Genomic DNA, 14044 nt, shown 5'->3' with positions numbered 1-14044 from the left:
GTTTTCTGAGGTCTACAAAGCTCTTACATTATCATTCAATCCTCCCAAACACCCTGGGAAACAGCTGCTACCAGGCATTATTGTGCCCATTTTAGAGATTTTTTTTTTTTGCAGGCCAATGAGGGTTAAGTGACTTACTCAGGGTCACACAGCTAGTAACTGTCAGGTGTCAGAGGCTGGATTTGAACTCAGGTCCTCCTGAATCCAAGGTCAATGCTTTATCCACTGCGCCACCTAGCTGCCCCCATTTTAGAGATGTTTGAGATGAAGTGACCTGCCTGGGGTTTCCAATGTTGTGTCTAGAACTGGAAGAGTCCTTAAGGGTCATCTAGTCTAAACCCTTCATTTTGCTGTTGAGGAAACTGAGACCAGCGAGATAATTAATTTATCCAAGGCCACATAGGCCCCATGTGACCAAGCTGGGATTCAAATCCAGGTCTTCCGTCTCTAGACAATACCCTCTTTTGCTGAAGATTCCTGACTGTTTCTGGGGCCCTTGCTCTTCTTCTACCCTTAAGAACTTGTCCTAAATCCTGTATTGAGTCAGTGGCAGATGTGGGGTGCAAATTCAGTTGAAGAGCCCAGACATGTTTGAAGAAGACTCAGAGGGTACATGCTAGCTATCTCCAGACCTGTAAAGGACTGTCTTGGGGCAGAGGGAAGAGCCTTGTGTTGCTTGTCCCCATGGGGCAAAACGAGGAGGAATGGAAGAAGCCACCAAGTGGCCACCTGAGGCTGAATGTTGGGTAGAACCTCCTAACAGTGAGAGTAGTCCCAGGATGGAGTGGGCTGCCTCAAGAGGTGTCGGCTTCCCCCTTCTTTGGGGACATCAAGGCAGAAGCTGGGTGGCCACAAAGATAGCCATTGAAGCTATTACTCCCAGACTCTGTGACTCAGCCTCTTATCTTCAAGGCCAGCACTTTTCCCATTAGCCCTTGCTTCCTCAAAGGGAACTGTAAGGATTGAAGGCTTTGGAAGCAGAAGGTCTGGGTTCAAATCCTACCACTATCCCTGCCGCTTGGTGTGCTGCCATTGACCATCTTTGCTGGTGTCTTTACTGTGGATATTGACATCCCACTACACCTGCCATGGTCCATTCACTGTTAGCCTTGCCTGGCTAAGAATCTGGTCTACAACACCCCCCAGCCAGGGAGAGCCTGTTCCATGGAGCCCAGTTAGTTGCTCCTTGACCATTGCTGTCCTTTGTTCCTGGCTGTGTCCTCTGGGTCCGCACAGAATCATCTGCTCCTTCTCAGCATAACAGCCATCCACATGCATCCTCTTTCCTGCCTGGGCATTCACTACCTCCAGACTCCTCTGGGATCCTATAGCTGAAAGGGACCTTGGGAGTTCATCTCGTCATTTCCCTGCCTCTGGGTATTGCAGGCAGTTAAGTGTCCTCCCCAAGGTCACACCCCCAGTTAAGTTGGATCTAAAGTCCTCCCATCTACTCCCTTCCCCCCCCCCCCTTCCTACAACCTTCTCTCCTTGCCATCTATTTCAATTTTCCCCAAGCTCTAATAGAACCTGCTCTCTGGAAGTGACTGTTTATAGCATTATAGGATTAGGGGTGAAAGCCCCCTGAGGGACCACCACTACCACCACCACCACCCCATTTTACAGACGAGGAAGCTGAGATGAAGTGACTGGGCCAGGGCCACATGGTACATATCTTAGGCAGGTTTTGAACCCTGGTCTTTCTGGCTCCCAAGTCCAGCATTTTGTCCACTATGCCAGACTGTCCCTTAGTCTGTGAAGCAAGTTTCTGATTTCCCCAGACCTTAGGGCTCAGTCCCCTTCCCTTTCTGGGCCTCACTTTCTTCCTCTGTAAAATGATGAGTGCTAAGCAGCTTCCAACTCCTGGGTTTGTGGCACTGTCGGATACTGTTCCTTTGACCAAGGGCACTTACGGACAGAGGCGCCCACGCTTCTGCCTTTCCCAGAGCCACCGGGAAATCTCATTATTAGAGTGAGCAGGGGAAATGAGACAGCCAGAGGGTCCAGTGCCTCTGATGACAAACTCAGTTAACTGCTCCCATGCCAGAGGCCAGCCTGGTAGGGCCCCTTGGCTCCTAAGTGCAGGGCCCTCAGCCCACCCTGCTGGCACCCAGGGTTAGAAGCCCCCTCCCAGGGAAGAGCCCAGAGAAGCCTGGAGGAGTGAGCCAACATGTGGTCAGCTCAGAAGAACAAGGGAAGGGAGTGGGGAGGAAGACCTGCTCCCCGCAGCTGTCTTCCTGGGTGCTAGCCCATGAGCTCTGACCAGCAAGGGCCTCAGGGAAGTGGGGATGGGAAGGTCTACCTCAGCAAGCCTCAGCAAGTCCCCAAAGCCTCTCAACATTTCTCCTGCGTCCTGGGCTAGCCATGCCCCCACTTTCCCTGTTTAGGGGACAGCATTCAAATGACACCAGTATCCATAGAGATCCTCCTTGGAGCCACGGCCCCCAAGGTCACTTTCCACCAAGAGCTATCTGTGATGCCTCTTCTCTGGGCCACTCTGCCATGGGAATGCTGTGTGTGTCTTAGGGACATTTACTGTCCAGGATGGGCAGATGCAGCTCCCCCTTTGTCTGCCAATGGCAATGTCAGCCACTTAGGCATGCAAATGTTGACTCTCCTTGGTGGGAATGGCAATGGTAGCTCTCCTGTGTGGGCAGGCACAGCTTCCCTTGCTGCTCATACTGGGAACATTAGCAGTCCTCGAATGCAAATGCTAAATCAGTCCACAAATCCGACCTCAGACTTACTAGCTGTGTGACCCTGGGCAAGTCACTTAACCCCAAATCACCCCCCCCCAAATAGAAAAGAAACATTAAAACAAAACCAGTCCAGGGGGCAGCTAGGTGCACAGTGGATAAAGCACCAGCCCTGGATTCAGGAGGACCTGAGTTCAAATCCAGCCTCAGACACTTGACACTTACTAGCTGTGTGACCCTGGGCAAGTCACTTAACCCTCATTGCCCCCCAACTCCCCCCCCCAAACAAAAACAAAAACAAAAAACAAAAACCAGTCCAGAAGTTCTTATTCTGACCCACCATTAGGCTAATTACTGAGAATACAAAGAACCACAGTCCCTGCCTTCTGGAAGTTCCCATTGTAATGGAAGGGGGGAGCCTGGGGAGCTCTCCACTGTGGAAATAGCTTTCCCCCATAGCTAGAGCCACATCCCTGTACTCCCTGTCCTATGAAAATTTTACCTCTGTACCATTGGAGCATTAGCTGTGGGCTGAAGGAACATGGGACATTTGCCTCACACCATAGTGATATTAAGCTTTCTACCATCCGCCATGAGGACATTATCTCTTGGTCATGGGCAAATTCAGCGCCCCTGGGAACGTGGGAGTGTTGGCTCCCTATGCTTAGGGACATTAACTCCCTATATAAGCAGGCATACACACACACACACACACACACCTTTTTTGGAGAGTGGACCCTATCTTGCCCAGACAGGAAATATAGCTGCCACTTATTGGCTCAGTCACCAGACCAATTGGCACAGGACCTTTGACCTGGGCTGGTTTGCTCCACCTTAGGCTTCCTGGGAGGATCATATTGGTGTTGGACCTAGCGCAGACCCCAACTTGGCTTTAGCCTTCTGCATCTCAGAGCCCCCCACTCCAGGAATCCACTAGCCTCGGCCTCCGCAGTCACGAGGTTTACAGATCTCCACCACCCCGCTCAGCTTTAGGCACTCTCGTCATGAGGTGATTCAGCCCACCGTCTCCCTGTCCAAGGGGATGTTAGCTCCCATTGAACATTCATTCTTCGCCATAACCAAATTCACTTCTCCCTGCTCCCTGCCCACGGGAGTCATTAGCTCCTGGCCACATGAGTGATGTTCCTGCCTGGGGCTAACTGCCCAATTTCTTAGGCCTGGCTATCACTGCTGTGAATTGTGTTCTAGCCTTGGCCTCTCTGAGAGAGGTGCCTTCGGGTCCTTCGCTCCTCACGCCCAGCTCTGCCCCTTTAACCAGCACTGAAATACCAGCCCTTAATGGGCTAATTTCCCATTAGAGCCATCATCTCAGTGTACCCAAGACTTGCCTAGAGACACTGAATTGTATTTCCTGCTGCCTTTGATTAGATTTAGGACTCTTTCAATATCATCTTTTTCCACGGGGAACAACTGCTCTGCTGTTTATAGCCTACCTTCGTTCCATGTGACCTGTCCTAGCAATACCTGAGTGGGCTGGACTTGACACTGGTGCTTTCTCTCCCTTGCACTTAGCAAGTGGTCATTAGCACAGTAACTGGCATGAGGTCTTAGAAATCAGAAAAACCAAGGCTATAAAATGTCTATAAAATAGGCATGATACCTATGCCTAAGGGGGTGAGGGGTACAGGGAGGGGGAACTACATGCTATGTTCTGTTACCCATAATCTACCACCTCTGTAAAAAAAAAAATTAGGGGAGGGTGTTGCCTTCTCATATCTCTCTTTTAGGGCAAAGCTTGGTCATTATAATTTTATAGCATCAGATTAATCAGTGAATAGGTATTTCTTAAACACCTACTATGTGTCTGGCCAATTTACTGCTCCATCAACAATGTATAATTGTGCATATTTTGCCATAGCCCCTGCAACATTGTCTGTTCCCATTGTTTATCATCCTGGCCAATTTGCTGGGTGTGAAGTGAAAATCTACATTGGTATCCGTTTGTATCTGTCTTAGTGATTTGGAGTACCCTTTCACATTGTTATTCATTTATAATTCTTTTTTTTTTTAAAGAATTGTTCATATCTTTTAACCACTATTAAGGATTGGCCTTTGGTCATACATATATGCACGTATACTCAGAGTGTCCCAAGAATCTTAGTGAAGTTTTAGGCTTTAATAACTTCAGAAGTATAAATGCTACAAACCTACCAAAAATGTAATTTGCAAGTTTAATTATTTACATTTCTTTTGCACTTACCTATTTTTGTGTATTTTTAATAATAGATTTTTCACTTTAACTTTAAGAAAAAAGAGTATTCTGCCATTATGCATTATGGATGTCAGTTTTGGGGTGACATTCTCATGCTGGTGGACCAGTAGAGGAGGTCCTCTCGCTCAGCCATCTCAGTCACCCAATCTATGTCTGTTTGACTTTTTTTGTGGAGTCACATCAAAGATGTCACACCTACGTCAAAACCTCATTCTTTGGATAATTATATGGTTATAAATTCCATGCTTTCAATTACTGAGTACAGGTGATGAAAACTTTTACTGAGTTCAGAAATTGACTAGAGAGATATATGCATAGCACAAAACTGGTTATAAGAACCATATCTACATTTTAAAATTTCAAATAATTAACCTTTCATTGTTGCTTTTTGTAAGTTTGTAGCATTTGTATTTCTAAAGTTATTAAATCTTTTTTAAGTTTTAATTAATTTTTTGTCACATTTTAAGTTCTGAGTTATTTCCCTCTCTGCCTCCCAAACCTGCAGTAGAGAAGGTCAAAATTTGATAAAGATCATTTTGGAGGGGCAGCTAGGTGGCGCAGTGGATAAAGCACTGGTCCTGGATTCAAGAGGACCTGAGTTCAAATTTGACCTCAGATACTTGACACTTACTAGCTGTGTAACCTTGGGCAAGTCACTTAACCCTCATTGCCCCGCTTCCCCCCAAATCTATATAGGGAAACGTATTGTATTATTGAGTTAAAGGGTATACAGTTTTATATCTCTTTGGGCATAATTCCAAATTGCTTTCCAAAATGGTTGAATCAGTTTACAATTCTCCCAACAGTGTATTCATGTCCCAGTTTTTCCACATCCCCTCCAATGTTTATTCTTTCCTCTTCTCTCATTTTAGCCAATCTGATGGGTGTGAGGTGGTACCTCAGAGTCGTTTTCATTTGCATTTTTCTAATCAATAATAATCCAAAGGATTTTTTCCACATGACTATATGTAGCTTTGATTTCTTTTTCCAAAAACTGCCCATTTATATCCTTTGACCATCTTTCAATTGGAGAATGACTAAGATTTTTATAAATTTGACAAAGTTTTCTATATATTTGAAATGAGACCTTTATCTGAGAAACTGCCTATAAAAATTTTCCCTTCTTTTCAGCTTTCCTTTTAATCTTGGCTATGTTAGTTTGAAGTTATTAAATCTTAAAACTTCAAGAACATTTTTTGGGACACCCTATCTATATCTATCTATATCTATAGATATAGCTATCTGTTGTTTGCATATAAATATATCAAACCTTTATCAGAGATTTAATACAAAATGTTTTCCCTTTCAACTACTTCCCTTCTTATCCTACTTGCAGTAATTTTTTCCTGCAAAAAAATCTTTTTAGTTGTATGGAATCAAGAGTTACCAATACTGTCTTTTGTGATTTCCTCTCCCCATTGTTTTGTTAAGAATTTACCCTTTAGGATGCTTTGAAGGGTACTTGATCTGCTTCTAATTTCTCTAAAGTATGACTCTTTACTCAAAGTGTTTTCATGGGCATCATCTCATCTGCTAATAGTTATAATAGCTGACACCTGGCTAGCAGCTGGATAGCATAGCAGATAGAAGGCTATTTCTGGAATCAGGAAGATCTGAGTTCAAATTCAGTTTCAGACATTTACAAGCTTTGTGATGGGGGGGGGCACTCACTTAACCTCTACCTGCATCTATAAAATGCGGATAATAGCCCCTGCCTCCCAGGGTTGTTGTGAGGCAAATACTGGAAGCATTATTATCCTAGTTTTACAGATATACTACTATAGCATTATATATGTGTGTGTTTACTTATGTGTATGTATGTATGTGTGTGCGTGTGTGTGTGTGTATACACACACACACACACACACACACACACAGAACACCTGCAATGTGTCAGGCACTGGGGTAAGCATTTTACAAATATCTCACGTGATACTCCCCCAAACCTTTGGAAGCAGATACTTTTATTATCCTCATTTTGTGGTTGCGTAAACTGAGTCTGAGAGAGGTTGAGTGATTTGCCCAGGGTCACACAGTTAGGAAGTCTCTGAGGCTGGATTTAAACTCAGGTCTTCCTGAATTTGCCCAGCACTCTATCCACTGTGCCCCCTGGCTACCATGGAAACTGGAATTAGATTATATGCATCCTGAGGGAAGAAAGGGTTTTACTTTTGTCTTTGTATCCCCAAACTTAACAGTGCCTGGCACATATTAGGTGTTTAATAAATGTTGTTCAGTGGAATTGAAATAAGTCTCAGTGGCAGGATTTGAATCCAGGTCTTTCTGGCTCTAAGCCTAGCACTCTCTCCACTACATCCTGTAGCCTTGCTGAAGGAGGCAGTACAGGAATTACCCTGTTTGTTCAGCTTCCTAGCTGAGGTAAAGTGATTCATCTAAAAGTCACAGCTCTAGTGAATAGGAGACTCTGCGGTTGTTGTCGTTGTTTGTCCTTCGTTCTTGAAGAGGACCGTGACATCAGGAGGTAATATCGTAACTTGAAGTGAATTGGATTTAAGTGAGGGAGGGCTGTGCAAAGTCACCAGCCTCACTGTCTCCTCCAGAGCCATTTGGGTCCCTTGGCAAGATATACATCAGGATAGCTGGAGACAGCCTCAGATGTTTGAGGCAATCGAGGTTAAGTGACTTGCCCAGGGTCACAGCTAGTAAGTGTCAAGTGTCTGAGGCAGGATTTGAACTCAGATCCTCCTGACTCCAGGACCAGTACTCTATCCACTGTGCCACCTAGCTGCACCTAGACTCTGAGGTAGAGCCCAGGTCTTCATACTATCCCTGCCCTTGCCCCTCCCCCACCCCCTATTATAGCATATTGGCCCATCATCAGTCAACTGTCTTCTTTGAGTTGGCTTTCTTATCAATAGATGAATTTGTATCAATTCATCCATACCTGATGGGGGCTCAAAAACAGTCATGAACGGCTCATTTTAAAGAACTGGATATGATTAGCCTAAGGTATGGACTTGATGGCTTTTAAAAAATAATTATCAGGCAGCTAGGTGGTGCAGTAGATAAAGCACTGGCCTTGGATTCTGGAGGACCTGAGTTCAAATCCAGCCTCGGATACTTGACACTTAACTAGCTATGTGACCCTGAGCAAGTCACTTAACTGTCATTGCCCTGCCCCCCCCCCAAAAAAAAGTTATCAGGTGGTTTTGTGGAAGGACTGGACTTAATTGCTGAACAATGAGTGCTATAATTTATATAGTGCCTTAATGTTTGCAGAAGGCTTTAGATATATAAATTGCATAGGATCCTCCCAACAGCTCTTTGAGGTAGGTACTTCAGGCATTATTATCCCCATTTTATAGTTGAAGCAACTGAAGCCTAAAAGAGGAGAAGTAACTTGCCTAGGTTCATATGGCTAGTAAGTGCTTGAGCCTGGATTTGAATCCAGGTCCCTGTTGAGGACAAGTCCTGACCTCTTCCCACTAAACCACACTACTCTGATTATTTTGGTTGGCGAAGAACTAGGACCCATGGGGTGAACGTTGGAGGCAAGCAGATTTTAGCTGCATGTGTGGAAAACCTCCCAACAATTAAAGCAATTCCAAAAGAAGACATGGACTGCATTGGGATTTGTTAGTTGTTAGAGGAGAGTAGGGGTATATACGAGAGATGTACAAAAGGTAGAATTGACAGAATTTGGCAGCAGTATGGCTACGGGGAGGGAGAGAGAGTAAGGAGTCAAGGATGATGTTGAGGGGAAAGATAATGAGCATATTGAGTTTAAGCTGGCTACAGGATTTAGGCTTGGAGATTTCTAATAGACAGGTGGCGATGTAAGTTTGGAAGCCAGGAGAGAGGTTAGGACTGGATAAATTGACCTGGAAATCATCAGTGTAGAGATAATTGAAACCAGAGGAGGTCAGTAAGTGCAGTAGTAAAGAGGGACAGAGCCCTGGGGGACACCTGCCTTTAGCTGGCCTGGCCTAGACAGAGATCCAGCCAAGGACACAGGAAATGAGCAGTCAGACAGGTAGGAGGAGAACTAGGATTTGAGAAATGTCAAGGAAGTCTAGAGAGAAAAGGGTGACCAGCACTGTCAGAGGCTTCAGAGAGGTTAAGAAGTTTGAGAATTGAACAAAGGCCATTCATTTGACAACCAAGAGATTTTTGAGTAATGCTGGAGAGAGCAGTCTTGGACACAGAGTCAGAAGCCAGACTGTGTAAAGAGCTAAAGAAGAGAGAGAGGGGCAGCTAGGTGGTGCAGTGGTTAGAGCACCGGCCCTGGATTCAGGAGGACCTGAGTTCAAATCCAGCCTCAGACACTTAACACTTACTAGCTGTGTGACCCTGGGCAAGTCACTTAACCCCAATTGCCTCACTTAAAAAAAAAAAAAAAGCAAATGAAGAAGAGAGAGGGAGAGAGAGGGGAAAGGAAATGGATGCATTGATTCCAGATGCCTTCTCAGGGAGCTGAGGACAGCATGTAGGTTGCTACCTTCCGAGACTGGGAAGATCCTGGCGCCCTTTGGAAGTAATAGGGAAGGAAAGAAGAGAGAAGGATTTGGGAGAAATGATAATGATTTCAGTTTTACAATGAATTGCAGAGATTGGGCCAGGAGAAAGGGAAGAGCAAAGGATAGAGGGGAATGGAGGAGAGAATAAATAGAAGGGGAGGGATGGGTGGGTGGATGCATTGGAGAGAAGTGCAGAAGAATTGATGGGAGAAAGAGGATGAAGCTGGAGAGAGGCAGAATAGAAGGGAGAGGGAGTGAAGAAGAGGGAGGAGAGGAGAGATTGGAGAGGGAGTGAAGAAAGGATGGGGGAGAAAAGAGGAGGAAAGAATAGGGAGGGAGGAGAGAGGGAGAAGGAGAGGAAAACGAGTGAAGGGAAAGAAGGAAGGATGGAGGAGGGAGTAGCAGAAAGGAGGAGAGGGTGGGTCACAGGAAGCAGGGAAGAGCGGAGCATTGAGGGGAAAAGAAGAGGCAAGCGTAGGGAGAAAGGGAGGAGATGAGCATGGAGGAAGTGGCAATCTTACCATTCTGGGGCATTTTGGTTTCAACCCTAGTTTACATTTATAGTCTAATCAAGTTCCCCATTCATTCTTCATGCTTTGGTGCTGGCTGATCCCTTTGACCCTCTCTGATTGAATCATGCCTCCTGGTCCATTTCTATTTCATCAAAAGCATTGGAAATGGGGGAGCTTTGCTTTGACGCCTTCTCCAGGGCTCAGCCGTGATAGAGCTACCTCCCTTCTTAGCCCTATTTTGCAGTAGCAGACAGCACCTGGAACTGGGAGTTCCCAACCTTGGGCTTCAGCTGCATTTCTGGGCCTGGACCACTGAGTAATCTTTGGGAAATCACTTCCCCTCTCTGTTAGTGAACTCCCTCAGGTCTAGCCTTGTCAAGACTATCTCAAATCCACATCTGTTAAAGCAACTTCTCTATGCTGGATAGGTAGAATTTCAGTCCTGCCTTCAAGGAGATTATAATGGGGAAAGAAAGGAGGACCAAGTACAAATAATTGCGATTGGGGCAGCTAGGTGGCGCAGTGGATAGAGCACCGGCCCTGGAGTCAGGAAGACCTGAGTTCATATCCAGCCGCAGACACTTAACACTTACTAGCTGTGTGACCCTGGGCAAGTCACTTAACCCTAATTGCCTCACCAAAAAAAAAAATTAAAAAACCCCACAAATAACTGTGATATTAGGAGTAATGCTGTTGGGTCCAAGCCTTGGTGACCCCATTTGGGGTTTTCTTGGCCATTTCCTTCTCTGGCTCATTTTATAGATGAGGAAACCGAGGCAAAGAGGGTTAAGTGACTTGCCCAGGGTCACACAGCTAGTAAGTGTCTGAGTCTTCTTGACTCCAGGCCCAGTGCTCTATCCACTGTGCCATGTAGCTGCCCTAAGGAGAATGAGATAAGTGTGGAAAAGAAGCCCCTACCACTGTAGCTTCATTCAGAGCACAACTCAGATGCTTCCTCCTGCTCAAGTCCTCTCCCCATCCTTCCCCTACCCTACAGTTGTTAACATTATGACTCTGAAAAGACTTTGTCTTATTTTGTTTTTTCTTATCTGTATAAGTTCTGATTCCCCCCTCCCCCCCCACCCCTGTAGAATGTTAGCTCCTTAAAGGCAGAGACTGGTCTTCATCTTTATATCTGCCCACGCATAGTAGGTACTCAGTGAATCAGGGAAGGCTTCAGGTAAGAGGGAGCATTGCAAGTTGGAGGCTTTGAAGGCGGAGGAAGACTAGAACCCTTATTTCATATTATTATAAATCTGGGGTCTAGGGAACCTTTAAGGCCATCTATCTAGTCTAGCTCCTTCATTTCACAGAGAAAACCAGTGATTTGCCCCAGGTCACAAGGCTTAGCGAAGTGTCTGAAGTGGGATTTGAACCCAGGTCTTCCAGATTCCAAATCCATGACTCTATCTTCTCCCCCATACTAAAGACATACTGTCGTTAAGTATTGTTGATAATAACTGACGTGGAAGTGAGTTACAAAGTCAAAAGTCATCAGTGGCCTTGGCCTTAAAGAGCTTGTATCATCTTCCATCCACCCTGAGTTCCTCTCGGGCTCTGGCTTCCCTTGTAAGCGAAGTCTGGTGGGAGAGTTTCCATCCCTATGGGAACCAAGGAACAATGTCTCTTGGCTAAAGATGGACCCTTTTCCACACACCTCCTCTTCCAACTCACATTCTTCCTGCTGGCCACAAGCCTTCTCTTGGAGTGTTTCCCATGTCTCCATGGGGAGACTCCAACTTTCCCCCTTCCTTTAAGAATAACTTGTTTCAATCTCATTACCAATTTCTGGCCCCTAAAAATGGTAACTGGGTAATAACTGCCCAAAGAGTAGGAGGGTGTCCCAGTGCTGGTCTCAACCCTTTGGTCCATGTAGGGTAGATTCAGATATGGGGAGACCTGTCCCTGGTGCTGGGCAGTGGCCAGACCCCTGCAGAGTTCAGAGGGATTTGGCCACCTCTGGTTGACCAACTTGGGTGGGCTTTGCTGGTGTGACTGTTCCCAGGGACTGGGCCCTGGAGCTGCTTGTCTGTTTACCAGTGACTGTCATCAGTGATGGAAATGGGAGGGAGAAGGTAGGGCTGGGTAAGAGGACTTGATCTATCATGGTTCAGTGCCCTTTGTCAAGAGAAATGCTTAAAGTGATTTATAGACATGATCCCATCCTTATTGTCCACTGATAATCCTTACCATCACTATCAGAAATATCTCCCTGAGACAGTCTCCTTTCTCTGTGGTCCTGAGTCTCTGGACTCTGCCTGTATCCTGATCTCCCTAGGAGGGGCCTGGCTGACTTTGCAGTCAGTGTCCTGTCTGACTTAGTCACTGCCCCATTGACAGCCCCATCTCCCAGCTATCCAAGCCAGAGAAATAATTGGGTCCGTTGAGGGCATCAGCCCTTCCATAGAGCACCTCCCAATCCAGGGACTGGCTGACATCTTGAGAGAACATCAGCTGAACTCTTATGTTCATTGAACTGGAGAGTTTGAAAGGACCTCAATCCTCCAACCCCCTCCCACTTTAAAAAATAAAGGTTTATTACCTTTCTATGGAGAGTGGAGATATGTTTCTCATCATCTGCACTCCAGCACCATTTCCACTAAGGAAGATGTTGTAGAATAATGACAAGATCTCAGGATTGAGGACACCCCACCCCCAAAGGCCCTGGGGTCCTGTCTGCTTGTGTGACCTTGGGCAAAGGAAGGGGTTGGACCCGATGTTCTCTGAGGTCCCTTCTGCTTCTTTATCCCATGAACCAATATTGGTCATTGAAATTAATCTGAGTTTAGTGGCTTTCATTTGTTATTTTATACATCATGTCTGTTGTTCTCCTCCTGATCTTATTTACTCCGCATCTATTCATACAAGTCTTCCCATTTTTCTGACTCCCTCATGTTATCATTTTTTATATTACAATAATAATTCATTATATTCATGCTCCATTTCTGCTGTCAGTCAGTGGTGGTCCCTGCTTTGTTTTCCAGTTTGGGGCCACCTCCAGAAAGGCTTCCATCAATATCTTGGTATAATGATAGCTTTCTCATTTTACAGATAATAATAGCTAACATTTATATAATGCCTACTTTGTACCAGGCTCTGTGCTTAGCATTTTACAAATATTATCTCATTTGATCCTCACAACAACTTTGGCAGGTGGGTTGTTATTATTGTCAGGAAACTGAGCCAGGCAGAGGTGAAGTGACTTGTCCAGAATCATGTAGCTTGTGTCTGAAGCCAGATTTGAACTCAGGTCTTCTTGACTCTCTACTGCACCACCCAGCTGCAGACGGGAAAAATAGAGACCTAAAGGGAGAAGAAGCTTGTGCAAGTTTGCCACAGCTAACTTAATAGCATGGTATAGTGAAAAGAGAGCTGGATTAAGAGTCACATCCTGGGGGCAGCTAGGTGGCGCAGTGGACAGAGCACCGGCCCTGGAATCAGGAGGACATGAGTTCAAATCCGGCCTCAGACACTTGACACTTACTACCTGTGTGACCCTGGGCAAGTCACTTAATCCCAATTCCCCCCCCCCACACACACACACATACACACATACAGAGTCACATCCTGGCTCTTCCACTCCCAGTCTGTGTGACCTTGAGCAAATTGATTTATGTCTCTGGGCTTCAGTTCCCTCATCTGTAAGAGAAAAGGGTTGGATGCAATGACCTCTGAGCCTCCTTCCCTTTAAATCTGTGGTCCCATAATCCTAAATCTCTTAACGTCTCTGAACCGCATTTGTAAAAGAAGAGAGTTGGATTCGATGACCTCCCGGGGTCCTTCCAGCTCAATGACCCTAATTCCCAGTCTAGGGAGATCTCTACCCTCCCTTTAAGTGGGGGAAGGGCCACAAAAGGTGCTCCCCAGTATTGCTGGACCTGTCTCCTTCCTTCTCTGAGCCTTAGGATGAAGTTATCTACATTCGGCTCAAAGGGTGTGCCCTTTCCTAGGGGAGAGGAGGCAGGGGTCGGGGGGATGGGAATAGCACCACAGTGATGGGTGACTGTGTATCTGTGTGTGCCTGTGCGTATATTCCCTCGAACACCTGCACCATGGGAAGCTGACCGAGGATGGCCTCAGCTTAAACCCATTCGATTGCTGATGCCGTCATGTTGCCATGGAAACAGA

The 14044-nt window shown here is 45.9% G+C and overlaps 1 protein-coding gene across 6 annotated transcripts in view; it reads left to right on the top strand.

Annotated features, from left to right (window-relative positions):
- The window catches only part of PITPNM2 (phosphatidylinositol transfer protein membrane associated 2), a 284066-nt gene that overhangs the window by 186378 nt on the left and 83644 nt on the right, over nt 1-14044 (top strand). The gene's annotated exons all lie outside the window — the stretch shown is intronic.

This window comes from Dromiciops gliroides, chromosome 1 (assembly GCF_019393635.1).
Source record: "Dromiciops gliroides isolate mDroGli1 chromosome 1, mDroGli1.pri, whole genome shotgun sequence".
Lineage (NCBI taxonomy): Eukaryota > Metazoa > Chordata > Mammalia > Microbiotheria > Microbiotheriidae > Dromiciops > Dromiciops gliroides.
Note: the sequence above shows the minus strand (reverse complement) of the source record. Positions and strands in the feature narration are given on the sequence as shown.